This window comes from Danio rerio, chromosome 4 (assembly GCF_052040795.2).
Source record: "Danio rerio strain M-AB ecotype USA chromosome 4, GRCz13ab, whole genome shotgun sequence".
NCBI lineage: Eukaryota > Metazoa > Chordata > Actinopteri > Cypriniformes > Danionidae > Danio > Danio rerio.
The window spans coordinates 79,108,367-79,127,104 of record NC_141024.2 but is presented as its reverse complement, the minus strand read 5'-3'; the positions used below and the strand labels follow the sequence as shown (position 1 = coordinate 79,127,104).

Sequence of the window (18,738 nt, the reverse complement as noted above, 5' to 3'; positions counted from 1 at the left end):
AAACAGGAATTGGAATGGACGGGAATCGGACCAGGGTCTTCCGCGTGGCAGGCGAGAAATCTACCACTGAACCACCAACGCTGATATGGTTATTCTGCAGCCCTAGTGGGGTGTGATTGATGCAAGGCTGTTTTTCCAGAGCTGGAAGAGTAGCAACACAAAACCACACTTGCATTGTCCGGGAATCGGACCTGGGTCTCCCGCATGGCAGGTGAGAATTCTACCACTGAACCACCAATGCTGATATGCTTATACTGGATCCCTATTGGGGTGTGATTGCTGCAAGGCTGTTACCCAGAGCTGGAAGAGTAGCAACACAAAACAGGAAATGCATTGGCCAGGAATCGGACCCGGGTCTCCCGCGTGGCAGGCAAGAATTCTTCCACTGAACCACCAATGCTAAGCGATGTTGTGTTTTGCCTTTTTGTTGTGTGAGTGCTAAAAGGCTGTCAACCACAGCTGGAAGAGTAGCTACACAAAACAGGAATTGCATTGGCCGGGAATAAGACCCAGGTCTCCCACGCGGCAGGTGAGAATTCTACCACTGAACCACCTATGCTGACCGAAGTTGTTTTTTTGGCTTTGTGTTGTGTGAGTACTTAAAGGCTGTCAACCAGAGCTGAAAAAGGAGCCACACAAAACCACACTTGTATTAGCTGTGAATTGACTCTAGGTCTACTCTGTGGCAGGCGAGGATTCTGCCACTGAGCCATCAATGCCTACCGATATAGTTTTTTGCCTTTGTAGTGTGTGAGTGCTAAAAGGCCGTCAAACAGAGCTGAAAAAGGAGCCACAAAAGAACGCACTTGTATTAGCCAGGAATCGACTCTAGGCCCACCGCGTGGCAGGTGAGAATTTTACCACTGAACCACCAATGCTGATATGGTTTTACTACAGCCCTAGTGGGGTGTGATTGCTGCAAGGCTGATATCCAGAGCTGGAAGAGTAGCAACACAAAACAAGATTTTCATTGGCCGGGAATCGGACTCGGGTCTCCCGCGTGGCAGGCGAGAACTCTACCACTGAGCCACCAATGCTGACCCATGTTCTTCCCTGCCTTTGTGTTGTGTGAGGGCTAAAAAGACGTCAACCAGAGCTGAAACAGGAGCCACACAAAACCGCGCTTGTATTAGTCGGGAATCGACTCAAGGTCTCCCGCGTAGCAGGCGAGAATTCTACCACTGAACCACCAATACTGATATGCTTTATTGCGCCCCTAGTGGGGTGTGATTGCTGCAAGGCTGTTACCCAGAGCTGGAAGAGTAGTAATACAAAACACGAACTGCATTAGCTGGGAATCGGACCCGGGTCTCCCTCTTCGCAGGCGAGAATTCTACCACTGAACCACCAATGCTGAAATGCTTATTCTGCAGCCCTAGTGGGGTGCGATTGATGCAAGGCTGTTACCCAGAGCTGGAAGAGTAGCTACACAAAACAGGAATTGTAATGGATGGGAATCGGACCAGGGTCTTCTGTGTGGCAGGCAAGAAATCTACCACTGAACCACCAATGCTGATAAGCTTTTACTGCAGCCCTAGTGGGGTGTGATTGCTGCAAGGCTGATACTCAGAGCTGGAAGAGCAGCAACACAAAACAAGAATTGCATTGACCAGTAATCGGACCCAGGTCTCCCGCGTGGCAGGCGAGAATTCTACCACTGAACCACCAATGCTGATATGCTTATGCTACAGCCCTAGTGGGGTGTGACTACTGCAAGGGTGTTACCCAGAGCTGGAAGAGTAGCAACACAAAACAGGAAATGCATTGGCTGGGAATTGGACCCGGGTCTCGCGCGTGGCAGGCAAGGTTTCCACCACTGAACCACCAATGCTGACCCATGTTCTTCCTTGCCTTTGTGTTGTGTGAGTGCTAAAAGGCCGTCAACCAGAGCTGACAAAGGAGCCACACAAAACTGCATTGTTATTAGCCAGGAATCGACTCAAGGTCTCCCACGTGGCAGGCGAGATTTCTACCACTGAATCAGCAATGCTGATATGCTTATACTGCAGCCCTAGTGGGTTGTGATTGCTGCAAGGCTGTTACCCAGAGATGGAAGAGTAGCAACACAAAACAGGAATTGCATTGGCCGGGATTCGGACCCGGGTCTCCCGCGTGGCGGGCGAGAATTCTACCACTGAATCACCAATGCTGACCCATGTTCTTCCTTGCCTTTGTGTTGTGTGAGTGCTAAAAGGCCGTCAACCAGAGCTGAAAAAGGAGCCACACAAAACTGCATTTGTATTAGCCAGGAAGCGACTCAAGGTCTACCGCGTGGCAGGTGAGAATTCTACAACTAATCCACCAATGCTGATATGGTTTTACTGCAGCCCTAGTGGGTTGTGATTGCTGCAAGGCTGTTACCCAGTGCTGGAAGAGTAGCAACCAAAATCAGAAGGTGCATTGGCCGGGAAACGGACCTGGGTCTCCCGCGTGGCAGGCAAGAATTCTACCACTGAACGACCAAAGCTGACCCATGTTGTTTCTTTGCCTTTATGTTGTGTGAGTGCTAAAAGGCTGTCAACCAGAGCTGAAAAAGGAGCCACACAAAAATGCATTTGTATTAGCCAGGAATCGACTCAAGGTCTCCCGCGTGGCAGGCGAGATTTCTACCACTGAACCAGCAATGCTGATATGCTTATATTGCAGCCCTAGTGGGTTGTGATTGCTGCAAGGCTGTTACCCAGAGCTGGAAGAGTAGCAACACAAAATAGGAACTGTAATGGACGGGAATCTGACCAGGGTCTTTCACAAGGGAGGCGAGAAATCTACCACTGAACCACCATTGCTGATATGCTTATTCTGCAGCCCTAGTGGGGTGTGATTGATGCAAGGCTGTTACCCAAAGCTGGAAGAGTAGCAACAAAAAACAGCACTTGCATTGGCCGGGAATCGGACCCGGGTCTCCCTCGTGGCAGGCGAGAATTCTACCACTGAACCACCAATGCTGATATGCTTGTACTGCAGCCCTAGTGGGGTGTGATTGCTGCAAGGCTGTTACCCAGAGCTGGAAGAGCAGCAACACAAAACAGGAATTGCATTGGCCGGGAATCGGACCCGGGTCTCCCTCGTCGCAGGCGAGAATTCTACCACTGAACCACCTATGCTGACCGATGTTGTTTTTTGGCTTTGTGTTGTGTAAGTGCTAAAAGGCAGTCAACCAGTGCTGAAAAAGGAGCCACACAAAATCGCACTTGTATTAGCCGAGAATCGATTCTAGGTCTACCATGTGGCAGGCGAGAATTCTACCACTGAACCACCAATGCTGATAAGCTTTTACTGCAGCCCTAGTGGGGTGTAATTGCTGCAAGGCTGTTACCCAGAGCTGGAAGAGTAGCAACACAAAAAAGGAATTGCATTGGCTGGGAATCAGACACAGGTCTCCGGCATGGCAGGTGAGAATTCTACCACTGAACCACCAATGCTGATATGCTTATGGTGCAGCCCTAACGGGGTGTGATTGCTGCAAGGCTGTTACCAAGAGCTGGAAGAGTAGCAACACAAGAGAGGAATTGCATTGGACAGAAATCGGCCTCGGGTCGCCCGCAAGGCAGGCAAGAATTCTACCACTGAACCACTAATGCTGACCCATGTTCTTCCTTGCCTTTGTGTTGTGTGAGTGCTTAAAGGCCTTCAACCAGAGCTGGAAGAGGAGCCACACAAAACAGCAATTGCATTAGCAGGGAATCGAACCCAGATCTCCCACATGGCAGGCAAGATTTCTACCAAAACCACCAATGTTGATATGGTTATGCTACTGCCCTAGTGGGGTGTGATAGCTGCAAGGCTGTTAGCCTTCCAGCTGGAACAGTAGCAACACAAAACAAGAATTGCATTGGTCGGGAATCAGACCCGGGTCTCCTGCATGGCAGGCGAGAATTCTACCACTGAACCACCAATACTAACCAATGTTGTTTCTTGCCTTTGTGTTGTGTGGCTGCCACAAGGCTGTTACTTGCAGCTGGAAGAGTAGCAACACAAACGAGCAACTGCATTGGCCGGGAATCGGACCTGGGTTTCCCGCCTGGCAGGGGAGAATTCTACCACTGAGCCTCCAATCCTGAAACACATGTTCTCCTGCTGAAGGATTCGGATTTCTGCTTTCCAATCTGTCTCATCATGGACCAACGTTTATCCTTTTTTCATCATCTTGTTACTTATGATTTTTTTTTATTAAATATAATTATATGATCATTTGAATGAGTATTTACTGTGAAATGATTTTAATTAATGAATAAGTTAACACATTGCTTAATATAAGAATGTTCAGTGCATTTGCCTGTCTCTTTATAACTTTTTTCAGAAGCCACCAAACTAGGTCAGAGGTCACAGAGACCTTAAGTGGAACTGAGGGCTGAGGACTGGAATCAAATGTCTCTATTGTTATTTCTATGAGTTAATACTATCTAAAATGTCTAAAGTGATTTTGCTGTTTTTACGGTTAATTATTTTAAAGTGATTCTACTTTTTATTCAAGATAGACTTTGTATAGTAAGATTATAACTGCCTGAATGTAGATTATACAAATTTTTAACCAGTTTTGATAAAGATGGCTGAGAGTACACTCAGCCTTGAATAAGAAACAGATTATACTTTAGGTGTGTGTTCTATTTGATTGTTGATCCGTTTCACAGGTCTGGAGTCAGCTTCAATCAGTCTAAGGGATGTCTGACATTTATGCTTAAACGTGCAGCAGGTGATTATCTTCAGAAACAATTTTTGTTCTGGTTGAAAGTCTCTTCATAGTCCAATAGTAATGATTACAGTAAATTATCTAAATGTGTTTATATGTATTTTTTTATCCTGGGTAAAGCATAAACCTAAAAAAATGTTCATCCAATTAAATAGAGTCGGACTATAATCTCCCATAATTCCGATAAGCAGGTCAGGCTGTCTGTCAGCAAATGTAGATTCGGACTTCTGCGCATCTGTTCACGCAGATATGCCATTAGCGTGTGTGCTTTTATATTAACTTTGGTCATTTTTGAACAATGATAGCCTTCCTATACTGTTTATCGCTACACTGAATATTCACTCTGAAATAGCATGTAAGTGTGGTTAAGTAATAAATGTAATTCCTGCATGGCGCTGGCACTAACTAACTGGCAAATGACATGAACTAGTGGGGTTGTCTGTCTGCTGTTGTGACGCGGTGCGCGCGTTCGCGATTTCAGGGGGTGTGGCTTTAAATCACAGTCCCTCGCCGCCGTCCAAAGATAATATGCTAAGCGGTTAGCATTTTGGCAGATCACCTACTGCACCTTTAAGATATTGTTCAGAATATACGCACAAACCCCACGTGGAAATTCACCTAGTCTATCTGTGTTTTAACCAATCAGGCTATAACACCTATATGTATGACGCAGTTAATGACGTTATGTGAGAGTATAATTGTTATTGATTGGTGATTGTAAGCAGAGCGGCCTAGGAACTCATTGCGAGAGTTGAAGCTGGTTTCAGCTGATGAAACTGCAAACTATCTTCTGTAAACTTGATTTATTTATTTAAATCTCTGACTCTGGCTCTTTTTTATATACCTGACTGGTCATTCTTTGGGTTAAACTGTATACTATCCCTACAGTTTTGATGGACGCGTGGCACTTGTTTACTGGTGACACCATTGATCAATCAACAAAAAGAAATGTAGAAAGATTTAAAATATTATAGACTAGGGATGGTCTGTGGAGTAGTGGGTAGTAACGGAAAGCTGTTGGGTTCTCATTCAGACGTGAATGAAAGGCAAAATTTTGTGGTAGCTTTGTGTGGAATCCCCTTGTCAGCTGGTGCATTTTGCGGTACACCTATAACGATAGTAATAAGTATAACAGTAGTTGAGGGGTGTACCTCCTCCACCCAGAGTTAAGTACTCAGTGACGGGTGTGTAAGAGGCTTTTAGGACATTCTCGGGGATAAAACTTGGACTGGTTTTTATTTAGTAGTGGACTAAATTAACCCGAGATTGTAATTAGTTCCACCACTGCTATCTTGCTGTTTCACAGACAAAAGGGCCCGAATCCTAAGAATAGAGTAGGTCAGATTATTAGGGAAAGAAATAGTTAAATAAATAAATAAATTCTTAAATAACATCTTGATCGGTATCCATTAGATAGTAGTGGCCACAAAAGTCAGACAAGAAACCTAGAAATATTAGGGCGAGGTTGATTGATCAATGATGCACCAGGAGCAATCCCGAAAAAAATATGACCCTAACTGGATTGGACCGATCTGGACAGTATCCACATCTTGGGATGGTTTGCAGATTAATCAAGCAAAAGCTAAGCGCTGTTAGTAAGATTTCATTCTCAATTTCTTGTTGCTTTTGGTGTTAAACTCTGATATAAAAAGAAACAGATGAGAGCAGAATGCAGTAAATGGCTCAGCTAAGCTCTTAGGTTTAAAATGATTTTAGAACCGATTTTAAGATAAAAAATGCCTTTGGCAATTAATTGTCAATGAAAAGCTAAAATCTAAATATTGAGTGTCTAGTAGCCAAAAACTAAGCACAGAAACTGACAGTAACATTATGGGAGTAAAGAATAGCGTATGTTTTGTCTTAGAAGATAAGATTCTGTGTGAGTGCACTGCTATCTTGATTTAGCCCTCACCATGACTTTTGACTTTTGGCTGTAAAAGTAACAGAGACATGTCTGTATAAAAAATGTGCCATGTAAGTCTGTGCAAACAAGCAGCTTTATGGTTGGATTTAAATATTTTTAGTAATATATAAGTAACATAAATGGGGGTTGAAATAATACTTTGATGGATGCAGTTAACCCCTGAAAGATCTAAAACTGTTGTTGACTGTAACAGCATTACTTTGAAAAAGCATGTCAACTCTGTTTTATATGTTTTAGGACGGGCTTGAGTAAAAGATTACAATAAAATTATGTTATTGAAGTTAATGTTATGTTTAATGTATGTTTAAATTGAGTAAACATAGATTAACAGTTCTGGATTGCTCAAAACTCTCTTTCTCTCTTATTAGATATCAGCTATGAGCTGCTATCTGCCTGTTCCATGAAAACTGATAATCACAGTGTTCAGTTGGAAATGACATTATGTCAGAGTATAATTGTTATTGATTGGTGATTGTAAGCAGAGCAGCCTAGGAACTTATTGCGAGTGTTGAAGCTGGCTTCTGATGATGAAACTGCAAACTGTCTTAGGTAAACTTGATTTATTTATTTATTTGAATCTCTGACTCTAGCTCTTCTTCATCTATCAGACTGGTCATTCTTTGGGTTAAACTGTAAACTATCCCAACAGCTAAAACCCTGCTCATGCACCATTTGGAATCGTAAAAACCCTTTTGTCTTTTCTCCTTTCTATCCTAGAGCCATGTTCCCACTTGTATCCCGTGGTTTACAGAGCTTTGGCCCTGTCAGTGCTAGGCACACTGATTGATGCAGTAGGTCACCAAGTTTATGGACGGGGGGAAATTAGAGTGTCAGGATAGCCTATGGCAAAGTCCCACTAAAGCAAGGGCTTTGGAAGTGCATTAGCACAACAAAACAAACGATCAGAGCATCCCACATTCGTTTTCACCATGCATGTAGACTTTCCAGTTGACCCAGCAGCACCTCCCACGATTTGCTAAATCCATCCTCATGCACCATTTGGAATCGTGAAAAGCCTTTTGTCTTTTTTCATTTCTGTACTTTTACCCATGCACTAAAAAAGCAAAATGGAGTGCTTCACGGATTTGCGTGTCATCCTTTCGCCTCTTGCGGGAGAATCTTCGGTTCCCTTCCCGTTCCACAGTTCCACTTTCCCTTCTTCCTGATTGGCCCGACGTCTGGCTCGGGATTGGTCGACGCAAAGTTCCACAAAGCGTGCTTCCGAATTTGGTCATGTCATGTAGCGTGCCGTTGGCTCTTTTGAGAAAGTTCCACTGAACGTGCGCTCCGATTGGCCGCTGGGCGGGACCTCCAGGAAGCACGATTTATAAAGCGGTGCAGTGGAAAGAGGAAGTTAAAAAAGGAGACAAAACAGACTATAAAGACGACAAGCTTTGTTGTAAATGTTTATTTTGTTTGACAAAAAAATAGATATATAGATGTATATGTTTTAGGGCTTTATGATAGCATAGAAAAACGCGATTATTTCTAAAATAACATTTCCCTAGAAAAATGCATTTTTTCTGTGTTATTAAATCATTTACTTAATAATATTAAATGGTTAAAAGATATTGTTCAGATGCAATTAGCTCTAATTCTAAAAATTATAAGTCTAATAACACTGTCAAGGTGCAAACATTTAGTCTTTAAAACAACTAAGCAAGATAAATGTTTATTTTGTATAAAATAAATATAAATATACATGTACAAGTTGTAGGGCTTTATGATAGCATAGAAAATGCTATTATTTCTAAAATAACAATTCCCTACAAAAATGCATTGTTTTATCTGTGTTATTAAATCATTTACTTAATAATATTAAACAGTTAAAAGATATTGTTCAGATGCAAATAACTAATTTTAAAAATTAAGTCTAAGTCTAAAAACACTGTAAAGGTGCAAACATTTAGTCTTTAAAACAAATAGGCAAGATATTTTGACTCTTATTGGCTGTTGTCATTTTCTTTTTTCTTCTTAACTTCTGCTATTAGTGTTTATTTACAGCTCTGGGTTATGCTTTGAGCTGCTCTAGCATATAGCCGAGCAGCAACTACTGGGAAGGTAGTTTATAAAATAATAATTTATCATATGTTTGTGATTTTTTTTTTTTTAAATATTGCATAAACTGTTGTGATAATAAAATAATTTTACGCTATATTGTACTGCCCTAATATGTTAAAAGTATAAATGGTTATATATTTTGTGTAAATAAACATTTTTCTATTTTATTTCAAATCTCTGTGTACATTTCAGCTTTTTTTTTAAAGATTTGTTCAGTAGCTACAGTGTCCCAAGAGTGGGTTATCTGTTGTGACTCGAATAACTTTACACAATATTTATATTACACTTTACATTCATCATTTTTTCTATTCATTTATTGCAAACAAGTGTTAAAGGATAAAATAAAACTTGCAAAAATACACTGCGTACATATTCATGTGGTTGCTTTAATGTTATCATTGTGTAATTTAAAGGATGGTAATATTAGGGTTCTGTTTATTATTCATAAACAAGTTATAAACTGTAGTTTAGCTAACAGTAAAAATAAAAATGGTATAAAATTATATTGTAAATTTAAGTAAATGTTCAATGTAAATGCAGTAAAAAATATGTGTATATGTAAATATAACTGGAAACATTGATGTAAATGAAATATTTTAAAATATATTTAATTGAATTTTTAAATAATTTATTAAACTTTAAAAAATTGACAAACCTATTTAAATATCAATGCCTGAAATTTAAATTTGAAAGTATTTTAATTTAATATTTCTTATATCCTACAACCTAATATTTTTAGGTACTATATTTAGTTTAATCAGTTGTTTAAATATTTTATTATGTGTTATTTAATATTAATAAATAAGTTACCTGAACATTGCGGTCAATATAATTGACAAAATTCTAAAACATTTAAAAGTCAATATTTCAGTATGTTTATTATTGAACTATTAAAAAATATTATATTTCTTAAAAGGTGTGAAATATAAGTCCTAATTATAAAAACATTTTATCTAACTCACATGCAATTCAAATAAAGCTATATTTAGTTATGTTGCAAATAAACATACAATTATATTTGAATATAATGTAATACATTTATTAAAAAATAATACTTATTATTATATGTTACTCAATTCATTTAAAATGGATTTTCTTTTTCAAATTATGTAATATATGATATACAATGAGAGCAGTCTACAGCACATGGCTAATTAATATGCACCTGTCATACCCCAGAAAGCACATGGCTAATTATGCCAGTTCCCGCCTTTGATTTTTTTACCATATTGGGTAATTTCATTAATTTCAGCAAGCATGAGCACCTGTCAAGGTCTCAGGTGACCCCAGTGGGGTTCAGGGGTCACTACCTTGCAGTCTAAGGCCATGTGACGTCGAGAGGACTGCTGGGGGCCACAGGGTGGGGACAGAGAAGATCCATCAGGTTCCTTTGCGCAGGGGCCATGCTAATCGTCTCTGTATCGATCCAATTTTAGTATATGTGCCACCATAGCGAGCACAGACCAGTGGTCAGGCTCAGGGCATATGTACGCCTCGAGTCCCAGCAATGTTCCTCCAGGGTGGTGGGAACCGGAGAGCCATGTTCCCACTTGTATGCCGTGCACTACAGAGCTTTGGCCCTGTCAGTGCTAGGCACACTGATTGATGCAGTAGGTCACCAAGTTTATGGACAGGGGGAAATTAGAGTGTCAGGATAGCCTATGGCAAAGTCCCACTAAAGCAAGGGCTTTGGAAGTGCATTAGCACAACAAAACAAACGATCAAAGCATCCCACATTCGTTTTCACCATGCATGTAGACTTTCCAGTTGACCCAGCAGCACCTCCCACGATTTGCTAAACCCATCCTCATGCACCATTTGGAATCGTGAAAAGCCTTTTGTCTTTTTTCATTTCTGTACTTTTACCCACGCACTAAAACAGCAATATGGATCGCTTAACGGATTTGCGTGTCATCCTTTCGCAGGGACCATGCTAATCTTCTCTGTATCAATCCAATTTTAGTATATGTGCCACCGTAGTGAGCACTCAGGCTCAGGGCATATGTACGCCTCGAGTCCCAGCAATGTTCCTCCAAGGTGGTGGGACCTGGAGAGCCATGTTCCCACTTGTATGCCGTGCACTACAGAGCTTTGGCCCTGTCAGTGCTAGGCACACTGATTGATGCAGTAGGTCACCAAGTTTATGGACGGGGGGAAATTAGAGTGTCAGAATAGCCTATGGCAATCCCACTAAAGCAAGGGCTTTGGAAGTGCATTAGCACAACAAAACAAATGATCAAAGCATCCCACATTCGTTGTCACCATGCATGTAGACTTTCCAGTTGACCCAGCAGCACCTCCCACGATTTGCTAAACCCATCCTCATGCACCATTTGGAATCGTGAAAAGCCTTTTGTCTTTTTTAATTTCTGTACTTTTACCCACGCACTAAAACAGCAATATGGAGCGCTTCACGGATTTGCGTGTCATCCTTTCGCAGGGGCCATGCTAATCTTCTCAGTATCGATCCAATTTTAGTATATGTGCCACCGTAGCAAGCACGGACGAGTGGACAGGCTCAGGGCATATGTACGCCTCGAGTCCCAGCAATGTTCCTCCAAGGTGGTGGGACCTGGAAAGCCATGTTCCCACTTGTATGCCGTGCACTACAGAGCTTTGGCCCTGTCAGTGCTAGGCACACTGATTGATGCAGTAGGTCACCAAGTTTATGGACAGGGGGAAATTAGAGTGTCAGGATAGCCTATGGCAAAGTCCCAGTAAAGCAAGGGCTTTGGAAGTGCATTGGTTGCACAACAAAGCAAACGATCAAAGCATCCCACATTCGTTTTCACCATGCATGTAGACTTTCCAGTTGACCCAGCAGCACCTCCCACGATTTGCTAAACCCATCCTCATGCACCATTTGGAATCGTGAAAAGCCTTTTGTCTTTTTTCATTTCTGTACTTTTACCCACGCACTAAAACAGCAATATGGAGCGCTTCACGGATTTGCGTGTCATCCTTTCGCAGGGGCCATGCTAATCTTCTCTGTATCGATCCAATTTTAGTATATGTGCCACCGTAGCGAGCACAGACCAGTGGTCAGGCTCAGGGCATATGTACGCCTCGAGTCCCAGCAATGTTCCTCCAAGGTGGTGGGACCTGGAGAGCCATGTTCCCACTTGTATGCCGTGCACTACAGAGCTTTGGCCCTGTCAGTGCTAGGCACACTGATTGATGCAGTAGGTCACCAAGTTTATGGACGGGGGGAAATTAGAGTGTCAGGATAGCCTATGGCAATCCCACTAAAGCAAGGGCTTTGGAAGTGCATTAGCACAACAAAACAAATGATCAAAGCATCCCACATTCGTTGTCACCATGCATGTAGACTTTCCAGTTGACCCAGCAGCACCTCCCACGATTTGCTAAACCCATCCTCATGCACCATTTGGAATCGTGAAAAGCCTTTTGTCTTTTTTAATTTCTGTACTTTTACCCACGCACTAAAACAGCAATATGGAGCGCTTCACGGATTTGCGTGTCATCCTTTCGCAGGGGCCATGCTAATCTTCTCAGTATCGATCCAATTTTAGTATATGTGCCACCGTAGCGAGCACAGACCAGTGGTCAGGCTCAGGGCATATGTACGCCTCGAGTCCCAGCAATGTTCCTCCAAGGTGGTGGGACCTGGAAAGCCATGTTCCCACTTGTATGCCGTGCACTACAGAGCTTTGGCCCTGTCAGTGCTAGGCACACTGATTGATGCAGTAGGTCACCAAGTTTATGGACAGGGGGAAATTAGAGTGTCAGGATAGCCTATGGCAAAGTCCCAGTAAAGCAAGGGCTTTGGAAGTGCATTGGTTGCACAACAAAGCAAACGATCAAAGCATCCCACATTCGTTTTCACCATGCATGTAGACTTTCCAGTTGACCCAGCAGCACCTCCCACGATTTTCTAAACCCATCCTCATGCACCAATTGGAAACGTGAAAAGCCTTTTGTCTTTTTTCATTTCTATACTTTTACCCACGCACTAAAAAAGCAATATGGAGCGCTTCACGGATTTGCGTGTCATCCTTTCGCAGGGGCCATGCTAATCTTCTCTGTATCGATCCAATTTTAGTATATGTGCCACCGTAGCGAGCACAGACCAGTGGCCAGGCTCAGGGCATATGTACGCCTCGAGTCCCAGCAATGTTCCTCCAGGGTGGTGGGAACCGGAGAGCCATGTTCCCACTTGTATGCCGTGCACTACAGAGCTTTGGCCCTGTCAGTGCTAGGCACACTGATTGATGCAGTAGGTCACCAAGTTTATGGAAGGGGGGGCTGGGGGGGGGGAATTAGAGTGTCACGATAGCCTATGGCAATCCCACTAAAGCAAGGGCTTTGGAAGTGCATTAGCACAACAAAACAAATGATCAAAGCATCCCACATTCGTTGTCACCATGCATGTAGACTTTCCAGTTGACCCAGCAGCACCTCCCACGATTTGCTAAACCCATCGTCATGCACCATTTGGAAACGTGAATAGCCTTTTGTCTTTTTTCATTTCTGTACTTTTACCCACGCACTAAAAAAGCAATATGGAGCGCTTCACGGATTTGCGTGTCATCCTTGCGCCTCTTGCGGGAGAATCTTCGGTTCCCTTCCCGTTCCACAGTTCCACTTTCCCTTCTTCCTGATTGGCCCGACGTCTGGCTCGGGATTGGTCGACGCAAAGTTCCACAAAGCGTGCTTCCGAATTTGGTCATGTCATGTAGCGTGCCGTTGGCTCTTTGAGAAAGTTCCACTGAACGTGCGCTCCGATTGGCCACTGGGCGGGACCTCCAGGAAGCGCGATTTATAAAGCGGTGCAGTGGATAGAGGAAGTTAAAAAAGGAGACAAAACAGACTATAAAGACGACAAGCTTTGTTGTAAATGTTTATTTTGTTTGACAAAAAAATAGATATATACATGTATATGTTTTAGGGCTTTATGATAGCATAGAAAAACGCGATTATTTCTAAAATAACATTTCCCTAGAAAAATGCATTTTTTCTGTGTTATTAAATCATTTACTTAATAATATTAAATGGTTGAAAGATATTGTTCAGATGCAATTAACTCTAATTCTAAAAATTATAAGTCTAATAACACTGTCAAGGTGCAAACATTTAGTCTTTAAAACAAGTAAGCAAGATAAATGTTTATTTTGTATAAAACAAATATAAATATACATGTACAAGTTGTAGGGCTTTATGATAGCATAGAAAAAGCTGTTATTTCTAAAATAACATTTCCCTACAAAAATGCATTTTTTATCTGTGTTATTAAATCATTTATTTAATAATATTAAACAGTTAAAAGATATTGTTCAGATGCAAATAACTAATTCTAAAAATTAAGTCTAAAAACACTGTAAAGGTGCAAACATTTAGTCTTTAAAACAAATAAGCAAGATATTCTGACTCTGATTGGCTGTTGTCATTTTCTTTTTTCTTCTTAACTTCTGCTATTAGTGTTTATTTACAGCTCTGGGTTATGCTTTGAGCTGCTCTAGCAAATAGCCGAGCAGCAACTACTGGGAAGGTAGTTTATAAAATAATAATTTATCATATGTTTGTGATTTTTTTTTTTTTTAAATATTGCATAAACTGTTGTGATAATAAAATAATTTTACGCTATATTGTACTGCCCTAATATGTTAAAAGTATAAATGGTTACATATTTTGTGTAAATAAACATTTTTCTATTTTATTTCTAATCTCTGTGTACATTTCAGCTTTTTTTTTAAAGATTTGTTCAGTAGCTACAGTGTCCCAAGAGTGGGTTATCTGTTGTGACTCGAATAACTTTACACAATATTTATATTACACTTTACATTCATAATTTTTTCTATTCATTTATTGCAAACAAGTGTTAAAGGATAAAATAAAACTTGCAAAAATACACTGCGTACATATTCATGTGATTGCTTTAATGTTATCATTGTGTAATTTAAAGGATGGTAATATTAGGGTTCTGTATATTATTCATAAACAAGTTATAAACTGTAGTTTAGCTAACAGTAAAAATAAAAATGGTATAAAATTATATTGTAAATTTAAGTAAATGTTCAATGTAAATGCAGTAAAAAATAATATGTGTATATGTAAATATAACTGGAAACATTGATGTAAATGAAATATTTTAAAATATATTTAATTGAATTTTTAAATAATTTATTAAACTTTAAAAAATTGACAAACCTATTTAAATATCAATGCCTGAAATTTAAATTTGAAAGTATTTTAATTTAATATTTCTTATATCCTACAACCTAATATTTTTAGGTACTATATTTAGTTTAATCAGTTGTTTAAATATTTTATTATGTGTTATTTAATATTAAAGTTACCTGAACATTGCGGGCAATATAATTGACAAAATTCTAAAACATTTAAAAGTCAATATTTCAGTATGTTTATTATTGAACTATTAAAATATTTTATTCCTTAAAAGGTGTCAAATATATGTCCTGATTATAAAAAACATTTTATCTAACTGACATGCAATTCAAAAAAGCTATATTTAGTTATGTTGCAAATAAACATAGAATTATATTTGAATATAATGTAATACATTTATTAAAAAATCATACTTATTATTATTATATGTTACTCAATTCATTTAAAATGGATTTTCTTTTTCAAATTATGTAATATATGATATACAATGAGAGCAGTCTACAGCACATGGCTAATTAATATGCACCTGTCATACCCCAGAAAGCACATGGCTAATTATGCCAGTTCCCGCCTTTGATTTTTTTTACCATATTGGGTAATTTCATTAATTTCAGCAAGCATGAGCACCTGTCAAGGTCTCAGGTGACCCCAGTGGGGTTCAGGGGTCACTACCTTGCAGTCTAAGGCCATGTGACGTCGAGAGGATTGCTGGGGGCCACAGGGTGGGGACAGAGAAGATCCATCAGGTTCCTTTGCGCAGGGACCATGCTAATCTTCTCTGTATCAATCCAATTTTAGTATATGTGCCACCGTAGCGAGCACGGATCAGCAGTCAGGCTCAGGGCATATGTACGCCTCGAGTCCCAGCAATGTTCCTCCAAGGTGGTGGGACCTGGAGAGCCATGTTCCCACTTGTATGCCGTGCACTACAGAGCTTTGGCCCTGTCAGTGCTAGGCACACTGATTGATGCAGTAGGTCACCAAGTTTATGGACAGGGGGAAATTAGAGTGTCAGGATAGCCTATGGCAAAGTCCCAGTAAAGCAAGGGCTTTGGAAGTGCATTGGTTGCACAACAAAGCAAACGATCAAAGCATCCCACATTCCTTTTCACCATGCATGTAGACTTTCCAGTTGACCCAGCAGCACCTCCCACGATTTGCTAAACCCATCCTCATGCACCATTTGGAATCGTGAAAAGCCTTTTGTCTTTTTTCATTTCTGTACTTTTACCCACGCACTAAAACAGCAATATGGAGCGCTTCACGGATTTGCGTGTCATCCTTGCGCCTCTTGCGGGAGAATCTTCGGTTCCCTTCCCGTTCCACAGTTCCACTTTCCCTTCTTCCTGATTGGCCCGACGTCTGGCTCGGGATTGGTCGACGCAAAGTTCCACAAAGCGTGCTTCCGAATTTGGTCATGTCATGTAGCGTGCCGTTGGCTCTTTGAGAAAGTTCCACTGAACGTGCGCTCCGATTGGCCGTTGGGCGGGACCTCCAGGAAGCGCGATTTATAAAGCGGTGCAGTGGATAGAGGAAGTTAAAAAAGGAGACAAAACAGACTATAAAGACGACAAGCTTTGTTGTAAATGTTTATTTTGTTTGACAAAAAATAGATATATACATGTATATGTTTTAGGGCTTTATGATAGCATAGAAAAACGCGATTATTTCTAAAATAACATTTCCCTAGAAAAATGCATTTTTTTCTGTGTTATTAAATCATTTACTTAATAATATTAAATGGTTGAAAGATATTGTTCAGATGCAAATAACTAATTCTAAAAATATAAGTCTAATAACACTGTCAAGGTGCAAACATTTAGTCTTTAAAACAAGTAAGCAAGATAAATGTTTATTTTGTATAAAACAAATATAAATATACATGTACAAGTTGTAGGGCTTTATGATAGCATAGAAAAAGCTGTTATTTCTAAAATAACATTTCCCTACAAAAATGCATTTTTTATCTGTGTTATTAAATCATTTATTTAATAATATTAAACAGTTAAAAGATATTGTTCAGATGCAAATAACTAATTCTAAAAATTAAGTCTAAAAACACTGTAAAGGTGCAAACATTTAGTCTTTAAAACAAATAAGCAAGATATTCTGACTCTGATTGGCTGTTGTCATTTTCTTTTTTCTTCTTAACTTCTGCTATTAGTGTTTATTTACAGCTCTGGGTTATGCTTTGAGCTGCTCTAGCAAATAGCCGAGCAGCAACTACTGGGAAGGTAGTTTATAAAATAATAATTTATCATATGTTTGGGATTTTTTTTTTTTTAAATATTGCATAAACTGTTGTGATAATAAAATAATTTTACGCTATATTGTACTGCCCTAATATGTTAAAAGTATAAATGGTTATATATTTTGTGTAAATAAACATTTTTCTATTTTATTTCTAATCTCTTTGTACATTTCAGCTTTTTTTTAAAGATTTGTTCAGTAGCTACAGTGTCCCAAGAGTGGGTTATCTGTTGTGACTCGAATAACTTTACACAATATTTATATTACACTTTACATTCATCATTTTTTCTATTCATTTATTGCAAACAACACTGTAAAAAATTGCTGTTAAAAAACGGTCAGATTCTACGGTAAAATAATGTTTTTTCACTAAAACAGTAATATTCTGTTAAAAACAGTGCTTTCTGGGTAACATTTTTGTTTTCGAGAAAGTAACCAACTGCAGAAAACTGTGAGCTAACAGAGTTCAGATTCGATGTTTTGAAGTCTGTGTTTGAAATCACACTTTGTGTCCTTGTTCACTATTTCATACACTAGTTAACTAATATAGTTCACCTGACAGTTTTAATGAACACTAATGAGTGAATTCAGACACTGATGAACACCTGCTGTTAATAATTACAATTACTGAAGAAAATAAACAAGAAACACAAACAGTGACTTGAGTTACAACATTAAATAAAATCAAATAAAATAAAACAGCTTCAGTCTCAGCAGAGGATCATTAAACAACTCCACAAACAACAGCAGACACACACTTATTACTGACTGATTTGACTTCCATACAATTCTCATTGAGATCCAACAGAAATTAAGGTGTTTTTTGTGTCACCGTAATGGAGTAAGGGGCTGATTTAGTTGGGCTCTTCACCCTCGAACTTATTTAAGAAGACTTTCCAATTACTATATTAAAGAATCAACTAAATGCTTGTATTATAGCTATCAAGTTGGAAAGTCTATAAATAGAGAAATCTATTTATTTGAAATTAGTTCTGATAAATGTTGTGGTATATATCTGGATGAAGGGCCTCATGCAATAGATTTTATGCTTAATTGCAGGTATTAATTTAATTAATGAGAAGTGGAAACAGAAAAGATACCTCTGTAATTACTTAACAGTTAAGAAATAACATACAAAAACAGTTCAGTTATGACAAATACACAGTCAGACCTCATGAATCTGACCTTGTATCTCAACAATGGTAACATCTCAAATGTTTCATGCAGCAATGCTTGCTGGGAGTGGCACTGTACAAATATCCCAGCATGCATTGCGGTATAAATAAATGTTGTATAATGGTCTAACAGTTTTCTTTATTTGTGTTTGATTCTGCTGTTGTTTATGTTTAGACTTTCAGTTGCCTGTTTGTGAGTTAAACTGTTCATTTTGTTAAATTTTGTTAAATTTGTTGTCACCATTATTGAGGTTCATATGCTGATTATTGATGTCTCTTTGAGTGCGATTTACACCATAGAGCAGTGTTATTGTCCAAGATATTCTTAAAAACGTCCTGAAATCATTGCCATATATATACATATTATGCAAAACAATAGATTTAACATTGAATAGGAACAGTACATTTTAATATACTAAATGAGACAGACTCTGCCCTTTAATAGCAACATGAACATCACCAGATCTTATTTAGGTTTTTGGCTGGCTTGC

The 18,738-nt window shown here is 39.4% G+C and overlaps 1 protein-coding gene, 5 non-coding genes and 2 pseudogenes across 6 annotated transcripts in view; all 8 read right to left on the bottom strand.

Annotated features, from left to right (window-relative positions):
- Window positions 1-18,738, bottom strand: part of LOC137489621 (uncharacterized) — a 403,605-nt gene that overhangs the window by 108,005 nt on the left and 276,862 nt on the right. The gene's annotated exons all lie outside the window — the stretch shown is intronic.
- LOC137489855 (U6 spliceosomal RNA) lies at window positions 10,062-10,135 on the bottom strand (annotated as a pseudogene).
- LOC137489853 (U6 spliceosomal RNA) lies at window positions 10,556-10,662 on the bottom strand. Its single transcript, XR_015485141.1, has one exon. It is a non-coding gene; the product is annotated as a U6 spliceosomal RNA (small nuclear RNA).
- LOC137489860 (U6 spliceosomal RNA) lies at window positions 11,071-11,177 on the bottom strand. Its single transcript, XR_015485071.1, has one exon. It is a non-coding gene; the product is annotated as a U6 spliceosomal RNA (small nuclear RNA).
- On the bottom strand, window positions 11,601-11,707 carry LOC137489857 (U6 spliceosomal RNA). The gene has a single exon (XR_015484702.1). It is a non-coding gene; the product is annotated as a U6 spliceosomal RNA (small nuclear RNA).
- Window positions 12,126-12,232, bottom strand: LOC137489859 (U6 spliceosomal RNA). The gene has a single exon (XR_015485070.1). It is a non-coding gene; the product is annotated as a U6 spliceosomal RNA (small nuclear RNA).
- LOC141384218 (U6 spliceosomal RNA) lies at window positions 12,656-12,762 on the bottom strand. The gene has a single exon (XR_015484701.1). It is a non-coding gene; the product is annotated as a U6 spliceosomal RNA (small nuclear RNA).
- LOC137489856 (U6 spliceosomal RNA) lies at window positions 15,571-15,644 on the bottom strand (annotated as a pseudogene).